This window comes from Hemicordylus capensis, chromosome 3, assembly GCF_027244095.1.
Source record: "Hemicordylus capensis ecotype Gifberg chromosome 3, rHemCap1.1.pri, whole genome shotgun sequence".
NCBI lineage: Eukaryota > Metazoa > Chordata > Lepidosauria > Squamata > Cordylidae > Hemicordylus > Hemicordylus capensis.
The window spans coordinates 164,269,318-164,294,640 of NC_069659.1; the positions used below are offsets into that span (position 1 = coordinate 164,269,318).

Genomic DNA, 25,323 nt, shown 5'->3' on the forward strand with positions numbered 1-25,323 from the left:
TAACTACTATTAGGCAAGGGGAGGCGGCTGCCTGGGGGCCCCCCCGAGGCAAGTCACATGTGAAGTGTGTGTATCAACGAGGGGCCCATTTTAAAATTTTGTCTCTGGGCCCACTCCAGCCTTGTTATGCCCCTGAGCTAGATGGTCCTTGTGCCTGATCCAGCAGGGCTGTTCTTATGTTGGGGCTTGAGTTGATATGATAGTAGATATGAATTGGTCATGTGTGTGTGTGAATAAATGCATGGAATATCTGCATCACATGAGCTGCTGTGATGTAGTGGTTAAGAGACAGATCTTCGAATCTAGAAGTCTCTGGTTTGAATCTCACCTTTGCCATGAATGCTCCAGGTGCCTTAGTCAAGTGCTATCTTTGTCTCAGCTCCCATATGCAGTCATAATATTGGGGTAATGCCTACCTTGCTGCTGCTGCTTCTACTACTACTATGACAATGACCAATATTTATATACCATTTTTTAACAAAAGTGCTCAAAGCAGTTCATGTAGAAAAATAAATAATAAACAACATGATTTTCTGTCCCAAAAGGGCTTATAATCTTTAAATAAAAAATAAACACAGGGTGGACACTAGCAACAGCCCCTGGAGGGATGCTGTCCTGGGGTTGGATAAGGACAGTTGCTCTCCCTCTTCAAAATATAAGAGAACTACCACTTTGAAAAGGTACGTCTTTGCTCAATTAGCAGGTACCTTACAGGATCATTGCAGAAATACAGCAAGAAAATTTATATGAAGCATCTTGAATACTAAAAGGTGCTATACAAAGGCTCAGTATTGATGATGATGGATGATGATGATTATGGATAATGATGATGATGTTGTAGTATTACTGGGCCTATTTTTCTACTCTAGACCTGTTCAGGCATTATGACAAAACCATAGAGGCTATCCTGAGGTAGCTTCCATGATAGCATGCCAACAAGCTCTGCTCTCCTGAAGCAATATTTCAGGATGCAAACACTGTACCTGGGTACAGTAGAGAGCATGGCTAAGAAGCATGTTGACATGGGGTGGGGCTTGCTGGCTTGTTTTCATGGAGGTTGTACCTCAGTGTATTTCCACACCTTGCCATAATTTCTGGGGTTAAAGTACAATGAATATCTGGATGGTGGATGCATGGATTGACTGAGAATTGGGCAGCTCAGCCTTTCCAGGGATACCAAAGAAGCTGTGGCAGCACAAGCCACTCTCTGCACTCCTGTCACTTGATGGAGTTCAGGCACTCTAATGCAGATGGATCTTGTGTTCAACCAAACCCTCATGAATTATTTCATAAAATTTTAGTAATCTTCTGTTCACTTGTTCTATTTATGTTCCAGTCTGATTTATGTCAGATTAAGTTTTGTGGTATCTGGGGGAAAGCAAAGACGATGACAGTGTAATAACTCTCCTACTTCCTTACTTTAAATATATCTTATTCTTTCTGCATATAATTTAAATCAAATTTAAATCAAAGAATCCAGATATAGCTCTGAATGATTAGTTGCCTATATTACAATTTATTGTGGTTGTTTTAAACAAATGTTCTCTTTTCAGAAACATAAACATATACATTTTAGAATCATGGGACAAGATTAATTAGTCACAACTAAATCCCATTTAAATTAATGGCATCTCATTTCATGAGTAACTTGCCTCATTTTTTTCATAGCCAGGTAGTCATGACTAACTTAGTCTGGATCCTGCCCACTGAATGGAAAGATGGGTCATCATTCTAGTCCAACAATGAGCAATGACATTATATCTCCATTCTGAGCACTTGTCCAACACATCCAATAAAGATGATTCTTCAGCTTCATTGGGCACATTGTTTTGCATATGTCCTTAATAGCAAAGGATGCAACCCTATGCATATTTATGTGGAAGCAAATAACCATGGACATGGTTATTTAGATGGATTTTAAGAAATGTCTAGCCTATATCTTGTAGGCCTGTGCATGAACATGAAAGTTGGGATCAGGTCAGACCTGATCCAACCCAGTCTGACACTGGAAATGTCAGTCTGGGGTCCTTTGGACCCTTCCGAATTTTGAGGTTGGACAAATCTTTTTAAAAAGTTATAAAAGTAACCATGGATAGTCATTGAATCCAGCATTGCAGAATGTGAGCTGTCCGCGTGGTTTTCAGAACAAACATCAGTGCAAGGTTTAAGTCAACTTTACTTGTGAGACAAACACTTAGAGGTCAGTTCGGAACTTGCTGACACACACACAGAAACAGGAACAGGAACAGGAAGGAGAATAGAAACTGCCAGCTAACCCAAACAGTACTGAGGAAACTACAGTGCTCTCTCTGGCTTTATAGCAGATTACATGCAAACTATACACAGTAAATTCGGCTGCAGCTGTTGCATCTCCCAATACCCCTTCTCAACAGCTGAAGCATTAGCCCACTAGATTCATTACCTAGACAATGGAGGCGTGTTCACAAGAAAGAAAATAATATACAGCTAGTACTGGTACTAGCTTTATATGACAAGTGGAGAGTTGGTTGACCTTTGTCCTGGATGATCATCTTAGCTCAACATCTGTGGATTCTGCTTGCCTCTCGCACTTCAGCTGGTTGTATATTAACTTCAGCTGTTTGTTCAGAAACTACTTCTGTGTCTTTGGGTGGTATTTTGCCTGATTCTTGTAAAGTCATGACATCATCAGCAAAGCTTTCCTCAAATGTCAGACTGTTACTAATAGTCACTTTATCTGTGTTTGGGTCTAGAGTTCTCTGTCCTTTGGAGAATTCGCTGTAGCTGACTAGAATTCCTTCCACTGCCCTGTTTTGCAGCTTGGTACATTTGTCTTTTGGGATGTATACGTACACTTTGCACCCAAATAATTTAATGTACCCCACACTGTGTTTTTCTCCATACCACGGGTTTTCTTCACTGTTGTGGAGAAGGATCAGTTTTGCAAATATGTGGCTGTGATTGCTGCTTCTCTCCAGTATTTTTCAGGTAGACCTGAATCTGTCAGCATGCATCCAATCATTTCTGTTATGGTCCTATTATTGCGTTCTGCCACTCCATTCTGTTTGAGCATGTACAGGACAGTCTTGTGATGCTCCACTCCATAAGCTCTTAAAACATCCTCGATTTTCTTTCCTGTGAACTCGCCTCCATTGTCAGTCTGAAGTATAAGTGGCTTGCGCTGAATCTGTTACTTGCCATGGATACATAGTCTTGTAACTTTTCAAACACTTCATCCTTGTGCTTCATGAGATACGTGATTGTATATCTTGAGAAATCATCTATAAAGGTTACTATGTAGCTGTTGCCTCCAGATGTTGGTACTTGCATAGGCCCACGTATATCACTGTGTATGAGATCAAGTGGTTTTGAAGCTCTGGTTTGGCTTGCTTTGGGAAATGTTGCTCTTGTAGCCTTGGCTCTGATACAGCAGTCAAACTTCATAGTCACTGGACAGGCTGACAACACAAGATCTTTTGTCAGGTGCTGTTTCACCAGTTCCTTTACACGTTCAGGGTGCCTATGGCCGAGACACCGATGCCATACATCAGGGGTGGGGAACCTGGGCCCTCCAGCTGTTTTTGAACTACAACTCCCACCATCCCCAGCCACAATTATTGTGGCTGGGGATGGTGGAAGTTGTAGTTCAAAAACAGCTGGAGGGCAAAGGTTCCCCACCCCTGGCATACGTGAATGCAGTGGTGTTGCTTATGTGTGGTGAACTTCACCTGCTCCATTGCTGTGTTTAAGTGATACAGGTGTTCATCTGCAATTGCCCTAGCCAGGGTGTTTGTCCCCTCTTGGAGTGTGCATTCATTGCCCTGGAACTTAATAGTGAGTCCTTTGGTTGCCATCCACTTAACCAAAAAAAGACCACCTTCCAAATCAGGAACATATAGTACATCTTTTACTGTAATAGCAAGGATATCCTCATCTGTCTTGGTGAAGTTTAGAAATCCTTGTCCAATTCCCTCTGCAGTTATACTGCTTCCATCTGCAAGATAAGTATTTTCCTTATTGCTTAAGTCCAATTCTGTAGAAGAGTTTCTATCATTGGTCATGTGACTAGTTGCACCAGAGTCAACACATCAGCCCTGGGATGGGTTATGCTGTGCTGTTTTGAAGCATCCACTCCATTTTTCCATTTCACTAGTTGTAGCCTTTGCTTTTGCTTAGGTGCTTGTGGAGACTTTCTTTGTAGTTTATCTTGTTCTGCTTTCCATATGGAGCAGTCTTTCTTTAAGTATTCCTCTTTCTTGTGGAAAAAGTGTTCCTCTTTCTTGTTCCTCTTTTCTTCGGAAACATGCTCTTGTTTCCTTCTTGTGCACCTTGTCACCTGCAGTTTTCAGTGCAGCTTCTCCATTCTGACTGATACTGTCCTCCATGACTTCCTTTCTTCGCTGGAATTCATCCAGAAGTCTGCCTCTCACAAATTCCAGTGTCAGGTCTTCCTCAGGCCTTGTCTTAAGGGCATTAATGAGGGCACCATAGGAGTCAGGCAGTGGTGGAGCGGGACCGCTGGCGGCCTGTGTGCGGCTGCCGCCGCGGCCCCACTAACCCTGCCCCCGCGTCTGGCGTCAGACGTTGGAGCTAGCCACGCCCCCGCATCTGACATCAGATGTGGGGTGTGTGGTCTGGCCGAATGGAGCCTTAAGGCTCCGTTCCTCCCGGGACTGGTGGAGACCGAGAGCTCAAAGCGCTAACAGTAACAATGCCTGTATTAATGCCTGGGAGGAAGAGGAAGAAACAGAAAGCGGCAACTGATGCACTGAAACAGAGAGCACCACTTGACACATGATCAAAGTGAGACTCTGCAGGAGAAGCACACCCTGCCCCGCCGCCCCATCACATGCGCCCCACAAGCCAGCCGATTGTGGAGGGATGGCATCTCACACCTTCTGGGTGGGTGGGGGCTTTTTTTAGGCAACTGCCATGGTTTCCTCCGCAGCCCACACCAGCTCTCCTCAAGGCCTTCCAGGGGGAGAAGGAGAGGGGAAGGGAGAGAGAAGGTGACGGGGAGTAACACAGCAACACACACATACACAAGAAAGGGAGGGGGAAGCGAGAGGAAGGGGAGCCATGGTGGGGAAGGGCGGGTGGGTGGAACGAGCCGCCTTCAACGGGGAGCAGCCGTCACGGAGATGCTGCCAGTGCCAGGTTGCCCTCTGGGTCAGAGGGGCGCAAGTGAAAAACCCCACCCCACGACTTGGAAGCAGAGAGGTTTGCCCCCTCCCATCAGTCTCGCCTTGTAAGTCGGTGGCCAGCCCTGTTGCTCCTTCTCCACATCACTTATATCTACACACACATCCCAGCCCCCCGGCCAAGTTCGGCTTAGGTCCTTCTCCTCCTTTTGCAGAAAGGAAAGCTGAGGCACCGGCTAATCAATCCGATCACGTTGCAGAGTGCCTTCGCTGACTTGACCCATTTCAAGGGAGTGCATAGCAAACCGACGGGGGCGGGGACACACACACACAATGTAATTACTATACACTCAGATACAACGCTAAGCAACCTTCCTCTCTAGCGCTGGCTCAAAGTGGCCCACTGATCTGGCCCGCGACAGGGTCTGGATGACTTTAATTATCAAGAACAAGAGCTCTCACCTTTAACGCCTTCGAGTGGGGGAGCAGGACAGGGAGGAGGGCTTGGGCACCTTCTTTTTGCCCAGGAGTCCTGTTGGAGGCTCATGTTTGAGTCTTAGTTCAATCTGATGATCCCCAAACACAGTCCAACTGGAGGAAGAGCTGCTGAACATGTGTCTCTCCACACTCACCGTCCTTTACAGCAATTGTACCCTGCTCCTTTAACTGCCAAAGGGGCCTCGCAGCCCCTTCGGCAGTTAAACGAAGGCAGGCGCTGCTTTCATAGCACAGCCCAGGAGCGGCTCTACCCTGCAGGGAAGAGCCGCTCCTGGGCTGCACTAAGAAAGCAACGCCAGCCCTTTAGTGAACGCAGCACCAGCCTTGGTTTAGCTCCCAAAGGGGCCCCGCGGCCCCCGCTCAGGAGCTAAACTAGCCTCCCTGCATCTGACATCAGATGCAGGGGCATGTCGAGGCCGTGAGACGCGGCCCCTGATTGGTCAGCAGCCTGGGTTCTTTGAACCCATTGGCCCAGTGGTGGCTCCGCCCCTGGAGTCAGGCAAGCTACATAGTAATAAGGCTGCTGTGTTATTGTCTTTTATTTCTTCCCCAGTTCCACACAATTGTGCCACCACTTCCAGCAGGGCATTTATGTGATCACTAGTATTTTTAAGCCCGTTATGATAACGGGCGCTAGCTTTCTATCCCGTCTTTTCTGTCTCTCTCTCTCTTTCTCTTTCTGTCTCTTTTTTTCCCCCTTGTCCCCTCTCTCTTTTTGTTTTTTTGTTTTTGTTGTTGTTGTTGTCTCTGTTTTTGTTCTTCCTTATTTTGCTTTTACTTTTTGGGGGTGTGTGTGTGTGGATGAATAACAGCCAAAATGGCCCATGAGAAGGTGGCCGCCCCCGCCTATCGCCCTCCCGCGCACGCAGCTGCCGGAGCCCACCTTACCCGCTCCAGCCCGAAGGAGAAGAGAGGAACTCGGGAACAGAGCTACTCTCTGTGTTAAGCTGCTGCCCATACTGTCGCAATGGACGCAATAGGCGTCCTTTGCGTCCATAGCGGCAGTTTGAGCAGTGACTTAGCACAGAGAGGAGCTCTGCTTGTGAGCTCCTCTCTTTTCCCTCGGGCTGGAGCGGGTAAGGTGGTCTTCGGCAGCTGGGTGGGCAGGAGGGTGATAGGCGGGGGCGGCGACCTTCTCATGGGCCATTTTGGCCCTTAATCTTTTTGGGGGGGGAGCGGGGAAGGTGATTTTGGGCAGCTGGGAGGGCGGGTGAGCAGGCGGGGGCGGCGGCTGTGAGCGGGCGGGGGCCTCGTTGGCGGCTTCGCCGCCACCTCGCCCAGCTTCCCTGTCCCCCGTCTCGGTCTTCCCCCGCCACCATTGCCCTCGCCTTTTTCAGAGCGGCTGCTTCTGGTTGCCTCGGCCTCCTCTCGCCGTGCCTCGGCCACTTTCCCCCGCCGCCACACACCGGCTAATGGCCGCCCGTGGCTGTGGGACACTGGTGTCTGCAGTCCTGTGTCCCTTGGGCTCTTCTGGGCCTGCGCTTCGCGTGGCAGTGTGCAGCCCAGGGAGGCAGGGACGCAGATCCCCAACATTCCAAAGCCATGGCCACTCACTTAGCCTTTTATTATATAGGATACATTTCTGTTCCCTTCCCAAGTCTCATTTTGTACAGCTTCCTCAAAAGGAATAGTCTATTGTTCAAACCAGTTATTTCATGCAAATTTCGCAATGCATTCCCTTTGCTGTATCCTGATTCCTTGTGTGAATCAATTGATTACCTTCCACTAGTAGACTGATGGTTGCCTGTGCCCGTCTGCCTTTTCTATCCCATTCTTGGGGATTTGCTGCTGGTCTGTGTTAGTAACCTCCTACAAATCATCCTTAGCTAGAAGCATTTCTACTTTAAACTCCCATAGCTGATAATTTCCATTATTCAGCTTTCCCACAGAGAGCTTCAATTCAGAGGTGCAAGCAATGGGGGGGGGGGCCTGGGGGGATCCTAGCTGTGCTTACTTGTATTCAGCAGGCTTCTTCTCAGAGGGTCTCCTTGTGGCTTCTGCTTTTCCCAGGCTGCTTCAAGGTCATTTGCCCTTCATGGTCATTCTGGGCTGCACACTGGGTTGTTCTGAAGAAGTCCGGGCACCATAACCTGTTGCAGAATGTGAGCTGTCCATATCTTTTCAGAACAAACACCAATGCAAGGTTTAAGACAACTTTACTTGTGAGACAACCACTTAGAGATCAGTACAGAACTTGCTAACACACACACAGGAACAGGAATGAACAGGAAGAAGAATAGACATTCCTAGCTAACCCAACCAGTACTAAGGAAGCTACAGTGCCCCCTCTGGCTTCATAGCAGATTACATGCAAACTATACACAGTAAGTTAGGCTGCAGCTGTTGCATATCTCAACATCCAGAAGAAAAATACCAGAGTCACAGGGGAAGTGATGTAACATCAGCGAATCTAAGGGAAAGTTACCTCACACCAGAGAATTGCAGGAGAAACACAGCAATCAGCAGCTTCTATTTGTAAGTTTAAAATGGGTTAAAAAAACCTTTTAAAAATTGAGAGACACACAGGCAGGCAGGAAATCAGAGTGCAAAAGATAGGTCCCACCCCCAGTCATGATCACTAGAGAGAGAATAGATTCTTGCCCCCATTTGGAGCTTTGGAAAGCTCCAAATTTTTACAGAGGGGGTTGGAGAAGTCCAAGCCAAACTGCAGTGTGTAACTCTCTCTGAATTCCTCTGATTTGGATAAAATTGGACCACGTCTAATTTTACTGATCTGATTTTGCACAGGATAAAATCTGCTCTTTTGTGGCAGAAACCCATTCCATTTGTCTTTCAGTAAGCTGTTTGCTTGTTTAAAATAGTTATATCCCCATATTTCAACCAGTTTGATCTCCAAGGTCACTTATAAAGCATCATTTAATCCTCATTGATGAACAACCAGAACAAGGAAGCACTGGTGTAGCACGAGGAGCCAACTAACAGCACTTCCTGAGTAACCACACTGATGTACTAGGAAAGGGACAATTTTTGACTATCTCCCCTTCCCCAGAAAGTCCACGGTGCCACCCAAAAAATGTCCCTGAGGTTTGTGCAGCCATCATTTGCGTATGTGTGTGTATGACAAAGAGGGCATCCTGGGTGAGGGGAGCTGATTAAAAATTGCCCCTTCTCCAGTGCACTAGTGCAGTCTGGAAATTCTGTTAGTCTGCTCTTCTTGCTGCACCAGCACTTCATAGGAACACAGGAACATAGGAATCTGCCATATACTGAGTCAGACCATTGGTCTATCTAGCTCAGTATTGTCTTCACAGACTGGCAGTGGCTTCTCCAAGGTTGCAGGCAGGAATCTCTCTCAGCCCCTATCTTGGAGAAGCCAGGGAGGGAACTTGAAACCTTCTGCTCTTCCCAGAGCGGCTTCATCCCCTGAGGGGAATATCTTGCAGTGCTCACACATCAAGTCTCCCATTCATATGCAACCAGGGCAGACCCTGCTTAGCTATGGGGGCAAGTCATGCTTGCTACCACAAGACCAGCCTTCCTTTCTCTGAATGTCATTCATGGGGTTATTTTGTGTCCCAGCAAAACATTTTATGAAACCACTAAGAGGTTTTTAATTCTGTAGCCTCAAATATCATGTAGTTACCCTAAATGGTTTGGTCTCTGTGGATGAAAAGGTACCTTGGGGAACTTTGTAGCCCAGGTGTGAACGTGTTCTTTCTATTAGTGTACAAAGTTAATCTAACCCCATTTTAATGATTGAGGTAAGTCGTTATCCTAACACAACTTCTGTTTATAGGACTGCCTGCACATGTCTGACAGAATTAGCAAACGTAGCTCAGGATGAATTCAAAGTTCATTCACAGCTGTTTTGGTGTGGTTTCCTTGGTAACAAATTGATGACCAATTAGAAATTCTGCTTTTGCAAGAGACATCCCAAAGCTGTCAGTGGGTGAGGAGCACAGTAAACTGGACATCATTCCGGATTACAACAAAATATACTAAAATGGGGTGGATAACCTGGACTAGGGATGTGCCCGAACCGATTTGGCATCTCCCTAGGAAACTTAGCACTAAACTGTCTTGGGCACCCTCATCTGAACTGGTTCAACGGGGCAAGGATCGGTTCCTTTAAAAATCAGGTAAGCAGGTCCTTATCTGCTCCTCCACCACCCCACTGCTTTTCTGGGTGCAGCACTCACTTTCCAAAAGGCAGTACGTGGCTGCTGCATTGCTTTCAGCATTTTTTTTTTAACCCCAGACACAAATTGGATTTATGTCAATTTTTTTTTACAGCGGACATAGATTAGGCTACACTCTAATGTGCAATGAAAAATGGGAATCATGTCTGAAGTGCTCCCCAATAGCTCACAGGGACTTTAGAGTGAATGCACACTCTCCCTTCTGGAGGAGAAGCAAATGAAAAGCCCCATCTGGCAATGCTCCTGTAGATGCAAAATCACAAAAACAGTGTCACTGTTTTTCATTCTGTTGGAATGTTGCTGCCATTACTCATATTTTTATTTGGTTGGTTCACAGTCCTACTTGGAAGCACACATCTCCTAAAAGAAAATGGTGCCTGTTCCTCACTGTGGTTGGAGAGCAGCTGATTGAGGGACAAATAAAAAGAAGTGTAATGTATGTCCTTCACCTAAACTAGTCCCTCAAAGCAGCAGTGATCTCCATGAACCATAAATACACACAAACAACTGCAGCTGCAAGTACTTCAGGCCTAAGTGGACTTTGTGCTTTTTGCCCAAGGGGCACTTGACCAGGAAACCAGGAAGAGGTGTGAAGACCATCAGCGATGTTGATGGAAGGGGTGTGGGGGGGGGAGAGCAACTGAGGTGCTGGAGCTAGTGCAACTGTGGTGATAAGGAGAGGTCACCACTGCATGCAAGCTCTGATGTTGTTGCTGCTGACAGCCTACAACACCAAGCAGAGGCTGTGGTGCACATGGAACATGAGGCCAGCTCAGAGAAGGGGAACGGGTGGTGCTGGCAAGGGAGGGGTCAGTGTCAAGATCAGAGGGTGGGGCAGGCAGCTTGTTGCCTTTTGCCACAAGTTGCACAGCACTTCACAGTGCTGTGAAGACTGTGTCTTAAAGAGCTTCCTGACGGGCAGAAGTTCAGGAGTGGCGGCTTCTCTTGTCACTACTACTGCTATTTATATACCACTTAACATAAGTACTCAAACCAGTTTACATAGAAAATAATTAAATAAGATGGTTTCCTGTGCCAAAAGGACTCATAATCAAAAACTATATATATTGTATATTATACTGTATTATACTGAGCGGGGCAAGCCACACTGCTGACCTTTGGCTTCAGTTCTAGACATACCCAGAAGAAGGCCCTATAAAACTCAATGCGACGTACTTCTAAGTTGACATGGTTAGGATCAGATTATAAATCACTCATCCTCTGTGCCTATATGCCCATCAGTAAATTGTGAACGTACTGCAATCACACGTGGAATGCTTGGAAAGTAGTGGTCAAAGTTCATTATATAAAAAGGGTTCCTTTTTCATGAAGTTTGTTTTTGCAAAACATTCATATTTAATTACAGTTATCCCTTGCCAACCATGGATTTCCCAGTCATGGATCTGAGTATCCGCAACTGGGAAATTGTGTCCACCCTCACCAACCATGACCCGAGTATCTGTGGTTTGGTGACATTTTTTCAAATTTGGACAGGTTTGGGGATCATTTCCGGGTGGTTGGGGCATTTGGGGGGGGTGGGGCAATTTGGGGGTTTCAGGGGTGATTTGGGGGATGGGGGGTATTTTCGGGGGTCGGGATCATTTTCAGGGGCCAGAGGTGGTTTTTCTATTTTTTACCTTATTTATTTTTTCTGTCTTTTCTGACTGCAGTTCCCCTAACCCCATTCCCCATGCTTAGCTATGCCTCATCAACTGCAAATTCGCCAACCACAAAGGTTTCCAGGAACAGAACCCTCGTGGTTGGTGAGTGACAACTGTATTTCCAACACACTGGCAACATTTTAAAGCTCTAAAGACACTGACTTTGGTATATTTGTTTCTTTTTTTTTAAAGTCAGCCTCAAGCTTATGTTCGGGGTGTATAAAAATGGATGTAAAAATACAAGTTAATGTTATCTTTAGAGTAGCTTTCAGATGATTCATGCAAACCAGGGTCCCTTCTGCTGGACATGTGCTGACATACCTGTAGATCAGTACTCATCTGTCTCCTCACCTTCTCTAGGCGAACACATCCACAACCAGCAGTGATGCATCCCACATTCCCCACATGTAAAGAATGCAGCCACATGGTTGGAGCCAACCGCATGGGTAGTTCTCATGCAATCAGCAGGCAGCTGGGTGGAAGGGTGCTAATCAGCAGGAAAAGTCGCATTCACTTGATCTCTCCTGCATCTGGCTATGTAGCATTGTATCGTGTGTACTGTTGTGTTATTGACACATGCACACTTGTACGATGGGTTTTGCACCATGTGAAAGTGACTCCTGCTCTGTTGGCTATTTGTGTATGTCAAGGGGAGCAACAAGGAGATGGGATACTTGGACTATGTTAACTGTTGGTCTCCAGTGAAGGTCAAGGATCATGTGGAAAATGTGATGACATCACAATGCTCGTACATAGCCAGTCCAATTTGACTATGTGGTAATATCAGCGGGGCAAACGAAACTGATTGATAGTGTGCACAGCATGTCCTGGATGACTCACAGGGGTAATCCTAGTCAACTCACAGTGCTATCCCTGTTACTCAGAAGTTAGTCTCACTGTTTTCAATAAGACTTGTTCTCTAGTAAGAGTGCATAGGATTGCATCCAGATCTCTTTTGCTCTGTATGAATGAACACTTCTTGCTTTTGTCATAGTGAGTGGGTTCAGACATCGTGAAGAACCTCAGCTAATACCAAGCTTCTGATGACATTCTTCCATTGTAGGTGAGGAAAAGCCAAGGTCAGTTGCAACGTCTGAACCCATCAATCTTTGGCTTCTTTTAACCTACTTGTTTCAGAGAACCTGAGATCTGAACCCAAGGGTTGAAGTGAGTTTTGTAGCTCTTGTTTTCTGAAGCAAATAGGTTAGAAGAAGCCCAGATTGATGGATTTGGACATTGTGACAAGTCCTAAGCTAGATAGGAAGTATGTAGATGCTTGCACTGGGGTGGGATGGGGAAGTGTGAACTCCTGAGGCTTCAGAGCTCAGTATTAACAGAAGTTCCACATGACATCTGAACCCACCCATTCCCTGAAACTTTGCAAAGGGCACTTCTTTGCCACTGTCCAATGTTTCTGTGAAATTCAAGTGCCTTTCTGCTCAGTATTAATCCTCAACTTCATTTCTGCAGTTGACAGATTGCCAAAAATACAAGATTTCATACATCCAGATTTAGAAGCTGAAATCTAACATTGTGGAATTTGGGTGGCAGTTTGGGTGGTTTTATTTTATTTTTATTCCTCATAGGTGGCATGGTCTAAATCTTAATCTTGTTGCCCATTACATTAAAAACACGTTCATCTTTAGGGCGGGGGGGTTAAAAAACAAAACAAAACAAAAACAAAAAACCTTTGCCATATGAGTCACAAATTCCTTGTTTTGTTTTGAATTTTGCTACCTTGTTCCAGTGACTAACATTAATTTATCAGCATGCCAAAAGGGCTGCACTTACAATCTCTGGATGATGAATTTTAAAAATGAACATCACTTTCTGGAGAAAATTTTTCATCTTCTTTTGCTCTGTCAAGGCTTACCAATTTATCATGGACATTTGAAGCCACTTTGGCGAGAAGCTGGAGCCTGGTGAGATTACTGATCTCATTAATGTCTCTTCTCTATTTATATCTCTTTTAAAAATTCAGGCCCACTATGGCCCGTGTGTATAGGCCATTCCTCTGTCATTGTTTCTCATTAGACAGTTGTGCTCACCACCATATAGGCACAACCTTGAACAACCCTTGCTAGGTTTGTTTTCTGTGATAGCCATAGGTCATAAGAACATTATCTTACAAGTCTATTTATTTATTTATTTAAGCCGCCCAAACTTGGAGGAAAAACCTATCAGGCATCTACTCTGATAACATGTTTAAGAAACACACCATCTCAAAAATCAAAGTTTGCATGAAAATTGGGTGTATGTATGTGCGTGGGGGGGCGTGGGCGGGGGTGTGTGTGTGGAATAGTACCTGGAGACTTGAAATGTCCCTGTTACTTAATAATAATACTTATCATTTTTATTGCGCTTTAAAGTATTCAAAGAATGTCACACTGATTATCTCAGCCATTCTTACAACAACCCTGTAAGGAAGGTTAGTATGACTGGCTGACATACCGCACAATGCTCTATCTGCCTTGCAATGGAGCATTTGCACAGTTGCACAAGAGTGACTTGCGCAAATGCAGTTGTACGACAGAGGGCCAATATTGTCAGTGGTCCTCTGCTGTGGCACTGTGACAGCCACTACCCCCATATTGCAGATAAGAGACAGACCCTAAGAGAGAATGACTTGCCTAAGGCCACCTAATGAGTTTGTGGCAGAGGCAGGGACAGGCAGAAAGGAAAGAGTGTTCAGGTTCACACAAGTTTGTCAATCTAACAAGAGAGAGTACTTTTTCCCCTCACCGTTTCCCTCCTTGCCAATAATCATCCATTGAGAGAAAGAGATTAGTTTGAAACACACAGCTGTTCTCTGTTCTTAACTTTAGTCCATTCTAGCCCCCCAGATGTTTTGTAGGTGCATTATTCTGACATAATTTCTATTAAGGAATGTGTGTTTTGCATGTTTCCCCATCAAAGTGTGTGGAAATCACTTAACAATAGTGCCTCAAAAATTTTAATTTGCATTTTCATTGCACCTGGGAAAGCTGCTCTATGCAAGAACATTGACTCTCACAGACAAAAATAAACCCAGAGAGCTTTAATGCTTGGGCACGGAGCCAACATTCCATCATTTCATTCTCTGAGACTCTTACGGGCTATAACTCAAATTTAATGATCTGATTCATTTAAATGATAAAATCACAGCTTTTGGGTAGGTTTTTCTTTTTGTAAAAGGAAAGTGTATTTGCCTCTGCTGAAGTAGCCTCAGCTGCCGGCCAGCCTCTGACAGATTGCAGTCACTGGGGGGCATGCAGGTACATGGAGGTCTAGATTTGAATTTCTATCAAGCCACCAGTCTGATCTCCGGAAGGAAAGTAGAGTTCAGACCTCTTGGTTGATCATTACCTCTCTATTGGTACTACTGAGGGTAGATTCTTCAGGGAGCTGTTTAGTTTTTTTCTTATGCAAAGCAGACCTTGAAAACCAACATGATGACAAGTTAGTCCATATATTTGTCTTGCACACTAGAATAACCTTTTTCAACTTTAGAGGTACTGTAATCTTGCATGCTCTGAGAATTTCCAGTACAGGACTTCTAGTCTTTCCCCCTCTACATGATCACTTTTTAATGGAGTTTCTTCCTAGTGGTTACTTGCTTCCATTAGTTCTCTGAACATATTTCCACCTGGTATTTACCCATTTCAGGACTGGTTATTTCTGCTCTATAATTCCCAGTTGGGGGTGACTACCCATGACATTGGTTCTAATCCTGACAATCATAATTTACTACTGTGTATCTCAAATGTTTCTAGAGAAGAAAATAAGAGCAGCCCTGCTGGATCAGGCCCAAGACCTATCCAATCCAACATCCTGTTCCCACAGTGGCTTACCAGATGTCTCTGAGAAGCCCACAGGAAGAAGTGAGGACATGCCCTCTCTCTTACTGTTGCTCCCCTATAACTTGTGTTTAGAAGCATCTTGCCTCCGAGATTGGAGGTTGCCCATAGACACCAGACTAGTAGCCATTAGAGATGTGCGAAATGTTTTGGGTACAGAACAATCTGTACCCGAAACTGCCCATTTCAGGTGATTCATCGCAAATGAGATTTTCAATACAAACCATGAATCCACTCTCATTTGCTACCAAAGAATCTACACTCAGAACACCTCAGAAAAAGCAGAACCCTGTAACCCATGGGTTAGAAACCCATGGGGGTGGTTGGCACCCTATGTGCACTACACCACCACTCTCTCTGGGCCACCCCAGCACCCCCCAAGTTCAGTTATGGGGCTGCTAAAACCTCCATTATACCTTATGGGGAAAAACCTTAAAGATGTGTAAACTTCAACAATTCACCAAAAATCAGCCCTTTGCCCAATCCCTCTGCAATTTGGGTGGTAGCCTCCACCCATTAGGCACTACCACCCCATCCCACTCTTTTGGCCCTGGGACCCGTTTTTTAATCCAAATCAATTTGGATTGATTCTCTTGCTGCCAAGGCACCGCTGGGATTGGGCATGATCCCAGCAGTTCTCACATGCGGGCAAGACTGGGCTTGGCTTCGTTAGCCCAGTTTTGCATGAGCATGAGAACAGCCTCTAAGTCTGGGGAGGAACAAACAACTAACAGGGCATAACTATCACCTCATTACGGCATGAGTGAAATTAACTTCTGTGATGTTTGTTACTGGTGGAAATTGACTTTTGTAATATTGTGGAAGCAGAAAATGACTATTCTGCAGTTATTTACCCTTTGCTGTACAAGATGTGTTTGCTTATTTCTTTATTGATTTGTATTCTAGCTTGTATTCATGAAGTTCAGAGTGCTCTTTTAAACTCACAACAGCCCAGTGAAGTAGATTAAATTGGCAGATAGTGGCTTTTCTAAGGCTACCATCAGAGCTTCATAGATGAGCTGAATCTGAGTTTCCTACATCTAGCACTATGAGCCCTGCATCATCCTGGCTTCTTGTATTTCTCATGCTTTGAAACTTGTCCCCATTGGATCCCTCTGTCCACCTATCATCCAATCATCTATCAAGTGGTTTGGACTTTGCATGGCCTCGGAGTGAAACACATAGATGAGTTACAAGTTGTGGAACATAAGAACATAGGAAGCTGCCTTATGCCAAGTCAGACCATTGGTCCTTCTTGCTCAGTGTTGTCTACAATGACCGGTGGTGGCTCTCCAAGCTTTCAGGCAGCAGTCTCTCCCAGCCCTACCACAAGATGCCAGGGATTGAACCTGGGACCTTCTGCATGCAAGTGGATGCTCTACCGCTGATCTACGACCTGATCCCCTAAGGGGAATACCTTATAACAGACAATACTCACATGTAGTCACCCATCTAAATGCAAACCAAGGTGAAACCTGTTAGCGAAGGGGATAATTCATGCTTGCTAATAGGAGACCGGCTCTCCTATTCGCTTGTAGATTTTGAACTTTAAAAATAATTTAGCTGCCATTTGCAGTTGAACCCAAGATGTTTGGGTTATGAATGGCCCAATGTAAAGCAAGCAATGACCCATGGTAGGATGTCTTCCATTTATTACAATCTCATTTCTCATTGACCTGCTTATGAGTGTTGGTGGTATGGGGGGAAATGAGGAAAACTCCCCAGTAAAACAATTGAACTCTTACCTGCTCTTGTTCACAAGTCTTTTGTGTGAAATGTGTTTGAATTCTTTGCCCTGCCTTTCTTCTGTGGGTATTTCTACAAAGAGGAAAAAATATTTCAATTGAATCGGCCCCAGATACTGTGTTTCCTACTTCTAATTTTCATCAGCATTTTTACGCAACCATGTACTTTGCAAAAGAGTAGCTTCAGGCTTTTGAAGATGCTGATAGATTCCTATAGGGAGAATTAGTCATTTCAAGGTAGAATGGATGACAGACTTGGCACCTGTTTAAAATTCAAAGTCAACTTCATTTTTCTTGTATAAATATTGACTGCATTCAGAGGAATTCTAAGCAGTGAGTTCCACAAAAAGCAAAGGTGTAAATTAGAGGCATGGCCGGAGAAGCCCTTTGTATGCTCCTTGCTTTCTGCAATTCATAAGCATACATCACCGGCAGGTAAAATTGCATGGATCTGCCTGGACCTGGGGCAGTCCTGTTCTGAAAGTGCTTGTCTGTACTAACCTCGGCTCTAAGTAAATAGATATGGATATGGGTGTACTGTATGCTCTCTTGGCTAGTGATGCCATTTTCTATTTCATTATCTATGTTGGTGCCAAAATATGTTAATATTAAAGAAAATCAATATTACAATTATTTTTTAATTAGAATTATTGAAATATGAATAATTCAGGGTTTGGTGTAACAACATAGTCTGTAAAGTGGAAAATTTGGTCTCCTGTGATGGAATATTTAGTTGCGATGGACAGAAATCTAATCCTAAGGACTGCAGGTAACGTTCAGTACAGGGATGTCATTGGAAATGTCCTGTGAGTTATCTACCCATTCACTGTAGGTGGACTGGCTTCTTGTCTTCATCATATGGAGAGTCTCCACATCTGGGGACAAGAACATGGAGTGGGGCATAGGCACTCATTGCCAGGGATCCCTGCCCTGAGTACTGACCATGAGTTCAATTCGTAGGAGACAGTCCCAGCCCTCAGCACTGGGCCAGAGCCTGAAGGAAGGAACCCCAGAACTGGAGTCCCCAAAATAGTACCCCAAGCTTGATCCCTCCCAAAGCTGGCCCACTCCACACCTTTGCATGCCCCAGTATACACAGGTAGTAGGCTAGGCAGGATCTAATAGAATGCTATTTGAGGACTCAATCTACCTCTGACTCAGAGGTCCCTCCGAGCTACTGTATCTGTGGTGCTGAAATCCCACCTCCCTGCCTTGCCTCTACCTCGCGGCCCTTGTGGGTTCCTCTCTGTGGAATTGGAAGGCTTTCGACATTCAGGACTTGCATTGGCACACAGATTCAAGCAGGTTATCTCCCACACGCATTTCTGAAGTAGAACAAACTACATGGGTAATTTTCACTCGTTAAGGTCTTTTAAAGTTCTGGCTACTATATAACAGTCTTAGTGATAAAGGCCAAGGTTGGTGCAGAATTGTCAGTTTGGGATATAGATGATGATCTGCTGTGTTTGGTTGGGAATCTGTTATGACATGTTCAGTCAGAAACATAAAGCTGAAAGAGCATCTTTGAAATCTGTTGCAGGGGCCTTATGCTATATTCCATCCTTTACCCATCTAAAGTTTTTAACCCTTGTCACAAGTTCCCTCCATTAGCAAACATGTGGGGAGACCAGGAAGGCCGTGCCTGCTGGCTTTGTCACACTGCCCCCAATGTCTGTGCATTTGGTGCAACATCTGAAAGGAACATTTATGTGTCCCCCTAAACACTGCACTGAATGTGCAGAGATCAGGGGCAGGGGCAGGAGCATGGAATCATTGTGGCCAACCAGCAGTTCAGTCTCCCCTCTGCCATGCCTTATGGAATAAACTGGTTAAGAAGGCTTATGAGGGTTTGGAGCAGCGCCATCTTGGTTGTGGCACCTTGTGGAATTCTGCCATCAGGTTAAAACACTCTTGTATGGGAAAGACTTTCCTACAGACTGAGGTATTGACTGCTGTTGGAGGCCCTTATTAGATGAGTTACTGTTTTTAGTTGCTTACTGCTATTTTTAGTTGGCCTGTGATTTGTAGATCGTTCTTAGACTCTTTATAGGTTATATTGATTGTGCTGTTGCTCTTATTAGTTAATGGTTTCTTGATTTTGTGTTGCACTAGGCACCTTTTAAACAAATAATAATACTTACAATTATTTTAGAATAAAACAAGTAAAAACATTAAAGATACATTTTAGAATAAGTTAAATACAATGTAATGCATGCTTCCTGGGTGGTCAGACTTTCAGTGATACGGCTTCTTTGGCCCACCATAACAAATCTCATTTGGAGTCTAAAACATAGCTTCTAAATGTTATGTATTTAGGTCCGATTGTGAAGGAGGTAAAAGTTCATGATTGTAAAGCATCAACACAAAATTTCTGTTACTAATACAATATATATGTTCTTTGATTCAAGATATTTTAAGCAACAGAGAAAATGAAGGGTCATCTTAGAAAACCCTTTAGGTATTTAAGGTTCATAGATGGGTGGATGGTAACTAGATAGTAATTCAGCATCCTCAATTGCATCTTTCTACATATTAGAAAGATACTACTGAACAACTGCAATGCTCAAAATACTTGTGAAGCATGGAGGCTCTCCACATGAGCAGTGTGGCGAGCCGAGGAGAGTTTGGTGCACACAAGAACGCCACCCTCCCTGGGCGGCTGGATTGGCCGCCCGCACAATTACCAGCACCGTCACGGAGCCGGTAGGGGCAGCGGGGATTGGGAGATGCCTAGCCCCTGGAAACCCCAGAATGCCCCGCATGAGTGCATGGGGCATTCTGGGAAGACCCCCGTCACCGGGAGTCCTGTTGTTGCCACATGGTTGGGGTTCTTCTCTGAGTCAGCGCAGCGTGGAGCTGTGCTGTGGCGACTCACAATCAGGAAAACGGATTCACCAGGAAATTCACGGGTCTGAATTGACAGATAGGGCATTTTAATGAGCTACTGATGTTAATGAAACAGTACAGGCCTGTTGTGAAGTGAACTGATTTAACTTCTTTCTTTCTTTTTTTAAGAGTGGGGGATACGTGCTCACATATAAAGCTGCTTTATACTGAGTCAGGCCATTGGTCTGTCTAGCTCAGCATTGTCTACACCAGGCTTCCCCAACCTGTGGCCCTCCAAATGTTGCCGAACTACAATTCCCATCACCCCCAGCTATAACTTATTGTGGCTGGGATGATGGGAATTGTAGTTCAGCAACATCTGGAGGGCTGCAGGTCGCGGAAGCGTGATCTACACTGATTGGCAGAAACTCTCTAGTGTTTCGGAAACACTAGAAAGTTCCCCAGACCCATCTGGAGATGCCAAAGATTGAACCTGGAACCTCCCACATGATGGTTCTTCTGCTGAACCACAGTACTTGCTTCCTTCCCTACACTTATAGTGGGGAACAGAGATATGTTGTACAGTGCTATTGGGTTTTCAGAACTTTTAAAAATGGTACCCCCATGGTATATTAGATCTGTTTCGTGTTTTCAGCAGAACAACATTTGCTGTCATCTTATAAAATCCCTATGCTAAAGCTGCATGCTAAATTATTCAGCTCTAAGTACCCCTGGGCTGCACGCTCAGTATTTTAAAGATGGCAATGATGTAAATTCAGTGGAAATAACAACCCACCTTTTGTAGGTTTTTACTTCTGACCGCAGTCACTAGGTTTCATGGGCATTGTTACTGACAATGGGGACTCAGAATAGCTTTAAGGATGCTTGGAGGATCTTGTAAATTATTGCTGAAAAGAGAGTCACCTAATATACTCCCTTTAAGTGGGTCTGTAGTGCACTAAACAACACTGCAAGATAAATAAATGGTTTGGTGAGGCAGGTGTAAAATGAAACTCACCCATGCACACTTTCATGGATAAATCAGGCTAATGTCAATATAGTACACATTCGGTAATGAAATACTGGCCTTGTATGAACAAGAAATCCAGGCTCTAACTTCAAATACTAGTGAATAGTACAAGCCTTCTGCAAACAGGAAGGAGAGAGAGAAAACAAATCAGAAGTCAGCAGCCAGACTTATACTGTCCTTATGTTAGAATGTTTCACTCATGCAACAACAACTGGAGAGCCAGTGTGGTGTAGTGGTTAGAGTGCTGGACTAGGACCGGGGAGACCCGAGTTCCAATCCCCATTCAGCCATGAAACTAGCTGGGTGACTCTGGGCCAGTCACCTCTCTCAGCCTAACCTACTTCACAGGGTTGTTGTGAAAGAGAAAATTAAGTATGTAGTACACTGCTCTGGGCTCCTTGGAGGAAGAGCGGGATATAAATGTAAAATAAATAAATAAATAATTTTTGGCCAACTCCTTTTGCACTGCTGCTCTGGTGTCCATCCCTGATGGTCTTCCATCCATTTCGGGGTGGAGGGGGCTCAATGGCCATAGAAGGAAGGGGGATCAGCAAAAATGGTTGTGCATGCAAAATACTGTTAGTCTGAATGTTATATGTATAACCTTATAACATGCTTGTTGATATTCCAAAAATAAAAAATAAAAATGCATGTGATGAATAAGGTTTCATTATGAAGGTGGGATAACTCATTTTATTTTAATCACATTTTGTGGCTACAGAGATATATGGTTTGGAACCCTGAATTACTCAAGAGGCATTTCAAAGAAAGGGGAAGTATAAAGGGATATAGTTCATTTATCTCACTGTTCTGGGGTTCAAAAAGCACGAAAAAGTCATCTGGGAGGAAAAGGCTCCCATGTCTCTAGAAATGGAAGCAGGATTTTGGATATTTAACTAAACTGTTTGAGCAAGCCTTGGTGCCAATCCACAGCTTCATGTACACCACTGGATGTCTCATCACTTGATAATGTGTGAATTGGTTCCAGTGGAAAGCATCCTGAACTGTTTAGTTCTATTAAATGCCCTCTCTCTCCCTTTTAAAATATCTCACACACTTTATGATAGACATGAGTTCTTTGATTACCAGGGCAGAATTTTTGTCACACCTCGCTTACCTATGTGGGAGCTTTGAATGTGAATGGAAGAGAAAGGAGGGGAAACTCTAAGTTTGGAACTGGCTGGGGAAAGTTGCAAAGACATTGATGACTAGCAGAAGTTACACAGAAAATATTAGGGTGCAGGATTGATATTGCTTTGGACTTGCACTGCATGCTTCCATGTTTGCTTCGCATGTGCTCAATCAGCAGAGAGTTAGTAAACCAACTTTTAATGACATGATACCATAGTCTCAGTACTCCATATAAGGAAACTGAACCATGGGCGGCTTCACACAATTCCTGCCAAATCAGTAAGCCAGGAACCTCATGGGAACCCACAAACTGCAGGTTCCTTAGGAATCCATTAAGATTCTGAGGATGTCCAGCACAGGACCTGGCAGTTGGCAGGTTATGCCCACTTAGAGCAAATGCTCGTTGGCATCCAGAGATTCCCATTTTACCGACTTGGCAGCAATCATGTGAAGCCATCCTATATGTTTTCCTCTGAGATGTGCTCAGGAGACCCACCTGCTCATTGTTCCATCTCATTCGTCAAATACAGTCTATGAAGAAGAAACAGGGTCTTCTCATTCATAGCACCTGCATTATGGAATTTTTTTCCTCAGGGAGATCTGTCTAGCCATCTCTTTTTATCAGCTTTTGCCCTCAGGGAAAGACCTCCTTTCACTGGAAAGAGTTTGGTAGCTTGATGGTTGTAAATTGCTGCAAAGTTTTCATATGGAGATTTGAAACTCTGTTTTATTATTTTATTTTAATTATTTTATAATTCTTATTAATAATTTTTCCAGGCAGAATGAAAAGGTTTATGAAACATACATTATGACAAAGAAATGATTAATGGTAAAAGTGTTTCATCTTTCAGAACCTATGTAAAGGTAAAGTGTGCCATCAAGTCTATTTCGACTCCTGGTGCCCACAGAGCCCTGTGGTTTTGTTTGGTAGAATACAAGGAGGGGTTTAACATTGCTTCCTCCTGCGCAGTGAGAGGATGGCCTTTCAGCATCTCATCTTCTGCTTGTTGGTCAAGCATTTCCCCGCTGCACCACTTAAGGTGACCAGCACCTATGTAGCATTATTATTTATTTTTTTTGTTCACTGACTGGCATCCAGAGCACCAAAGCACTTGTTGGAGGATGTTGGGCAAGCACCAAACTGTTGTGCTAGCTCATTGTGTTCAGTTTGGAGCTTGTACTCCAGAATAGTGTTGTGGTACCACAAGCATGCTTGCAGTTGTGCCATTGCAACTTGCCTCATTTGTTTTAATGGGAACTTCTGTGCAAGAGTGCTGTAGCACAATAGTGCTCTGGCATAAGTCATCATTTTTTTAACACAACTTAGCTAACTACTGACACAAATTTCCTCATCCCACAAGCACTGTGTTGCTCTGCATAGCAGCCAGTGTTTTTAGTTTGCTTTATGAGGAGGTTGTATTGGACTGCAGATTATTTTGTGTGGCAATTTTCCCCCCATGCATGCTATTGTAAAGGTAAAGTGTGCCGTCAAGTTGATTTCGACGCCTGGTGCTCACAGTGCCCTGTGGTTTTCTTTGGTAGAATACAGGAGGGGTTTACCATTGCCTCCTCCCACGCCGTATGAGATGATGCCTTTCAGCATCTTCCTATATCGCTGCTGCCCAATATAGTACCAGCGGGGATTCGAACCAGCAACCTTCTGCTTGTTAGTCAAGCATTTCCTCACTGCGCCACTTAAGGTAGCTATTGTAGGTACATTTTAATTGGAAAATGGGAAGAGTAAAACATAAAGTGTTATGTTTGAGGTGATGACGGATGATTTGAAAACTGTGGAGTTTGACCTATGAGGTTTATTTCATGCATACAGGTCATTGCATCACACTGCAGCTGCACCATGAGTCATGCTCACACACGAGAACTCATCTTCCTTTCACAGCACAGGCAATACTTACAAGAAGTCCATTCATAATTTAAAGATGTTCCAGCCCAATGCCTTCAGCAATGTCACCAATCTTGGAAATCCCAGGTAATTTTAGCCATCATTAAATAATAGGATATCTTCTGTCTCTTGGATTAAGCACTCTGTAGAATTGGGAGGTCCTTAAAAAAATCAACAATAATCCTTGCCCAGAAAGAAGAGAAGGGTGTGTGGGTGACTGAGTGAGTCAGAAATGAAAGAAGTCTGCTTTAACTAGATAGAAGCAGATTGACACTGAATGGATGTGACAGTTGCCCATGTTTAGCCGTTGCATATGTTTTCTGTCTCAGTGATTTATTTCCTGTTGTAAATTACACAGGACAGTGGCTTTTTCCAAAAAAGGAACCTCAAACACAACCCAGTCGCCAGATTTCCGCACTGTTTCATTTTATGATTGCATTGGTTCTTCATAAATAACCCCACTTACTGCGTTCTATAAGTTGTCCTCTTTGCAACAGAGACCCCACTGCATTATATAAATGGACATATTTACTACTGAATAGGCTTTTGTTTACATTCCCCACACCAAAAAGATACCCTTTGGGGAATGTTACATCATTTGTGGTTTGTGAATGGCTCTGCCATGATTAAAAACAGATTCTGTGTAGATAGAGAGATTTATTTCTGTCAGGACTGCCTGGTCAACACTGAACTAGGTTTTACCATATGGCTTCCAGGGCTGCTGAACTTCAGCCCCCCTGCAGATGTTGGCCTACAACTCCCATAATCCCTGGCTATTGGCCATTCTGGCTGGAGATTATGGGAGTTGTCGTCCGAAAACAGTGGGGGTGCCTAAGAGTTGAGAAGGCTAGGCACAGCTGTGAACATTTAAAAACAAAGAAGGACAAGCTTTTGGTCTTATCACATAAAACTGCAAGGAAGTGCCTCCCCAGTGCTCTCTTCTCCTAGCCACCATGCTTACTCTTATCCTTCAGCTTTCCTTGTTTCTCCTCTCTTCTTTATACATCTGAGGTCAAAGCTAGCCTCTAGTTACCTTTTTTCTACCTCAAACATTATTTTTCCTGTAGCATTAACCATAGTGCTTTTCTCTGGTGCTGGTGAAATTGTGTAATGAATCCTGTAACAAAGGAAGTTTGCAAGTTTTTCTAATAAAAAGCATGAGGCATTCATATAATAAGCCACAGATTTATGAATCTAAGGGCTTATTCTATGACCGATGAAATCTTACAAATTACTTGCAGCAGTGGTACCTCATTAAATTTTAACTAACACAAATATATCCGAAGGAAGTCATAAACGTTCATGAGGATATTGAGGCATACAGATATTTCCTCATAAATGACCAGCTTGTGGGAAAATGGCAAATAAAAATGTTAAAGCAACAAAACTGGTACTACCCACATAACCTATTTTGTG

General features: G+C 44.1%; 1 protein-coding gene and 1 long non-coding RNA gene across 10 annotated transcripts in view; one reads left to right on the top strand and one right to left on the bottom strand.

The window, feature by feature from the left end:
• The window catches only part of LOC128349315 (uncharacterized), a 53,855-nt gene extending 32,892 nt beyond the window's left edge, over nt 1-20,963 (bottom strand). For all 4 annotated transcript variants that reach the window (XR_008318729.1, XR_008318728.1, XR_008318727.1 and 1 more), the window contains exons 1-3: nt 20,865-20,963; nt 17,021-17,093; nt 7,573-7,735 (exon numbers count right to left, since the gene is read on the bottom strand). This is a non-coding gene — a long non-coding RNA (uncharacterized LOC128349315). The remainder of the gene's footprint in view (nt 1-7,572; nt 7,736-17,020; nt 17,094-20,864) is intronic.
• Nucleotides 1-25,323, top strand: part of GPC6 (glypican 6) — a 1,119,686-nt gene that overhangs the window by 731,939 nt on the left and 362,424 nt on the right. The window lies entirely within an intron of this gene.